General features: G+C 38.4%; 1 non-coding gene across 1 annotated transcript; it reads left to right on the top strand.

The window, feature by feature from the left end:
* Positions 1-107, top strand: LOC125369056. Its single transcript, XR_007214549.1, has one exon. It is a non-coding gene; the product is annotated as a small nucleolar RNA R71 (small nucleolar RNA).
* Positions 108-851: the final 744 nt, after the last annotated feature.

The following is an 851-nucleotide window of genomic DNA, read 5'->3' as shown; positions in this document are numbered from 1 at the left end:
AATCCGTGATGTGGGTAACATCTCAAAAGATCCTTAAACCTCTCCCATGCATCGTACATGCTTTCATCATCAAACTGCATAAAAGAAGATATGTCATTTCTAAGTTTAGCAGTTTTAGCGGGAGGAAAATACTTATATAAAAATTTTTTAGCCAACGCCCTCCAGGTAGTAATTGTTTGTTGTGGAAGAGATTGCAGCCATCTCTTTGCTCTGTCCCTCAAGGAAAATCGAAACAATCTCAGTCGAATGGCATCATCAGTTGTTCCATTTATCTTGAATGTGTCACAAATCTCCAAAAAGTTAGAGATATGTGCATTGGGATCCTCGCTGGGCAATCCTCCAAATTGCACACTTTGCTGGATCATCTGGATAACATTGGCCTTTATCTCAAAATTATTGGCTGCTACAGCAGGTCTGACTATACTCGTTTTCGTCCCATCTAAAGATGGTCGAGCAAACTCGTACATCGTCATTGGCCTGGGGGTCATGGTTTTCCATCGTGTCTAGTCTATCCACAGGTACCTCAACCTCAATCTCCTCCTCTTCTAATTGCAACCTCTTCCTTAAGAGTCCGAGGGATGGATTCGGATCGAGATAGAGGCTCTATAAGATTCGAGTTTGAGCTCCGGTCATAAACTACACCAAACCGAAAGTCCACACAACCACCAATCAACAAAAACAATATAATAATAAATAATAAATAATAAAAAAATAAAAAATAAATAAAAAATAAATAAAGAATAAATGAATAAACAAATAATGACTAAATTAACACAAAACAATTCACTCTAGTTCACTAATTCATGTTCCCGACCAGAACGGCGCCCAAAAACTTGATGGGCTCTTTATGC

Source organism: Ricinus communis, chromosome 1, assembly GCF_019578655.1.
Source record: "Ricinus communis isolate WT05 ecotype wild-type chromosome 1, ASM1957865v1, whole genome shotgun sequence".
Lineage (NCBI taxonomy): Eukaryota > Viridiplantae > Streptophyta > Magnoliopsida > Malpighiales > Euphorbiaceae > Ricinus > Ricinus communis.
This window is presented reverse-complemented; position numbering and strand designations above follow the sequence as displayed.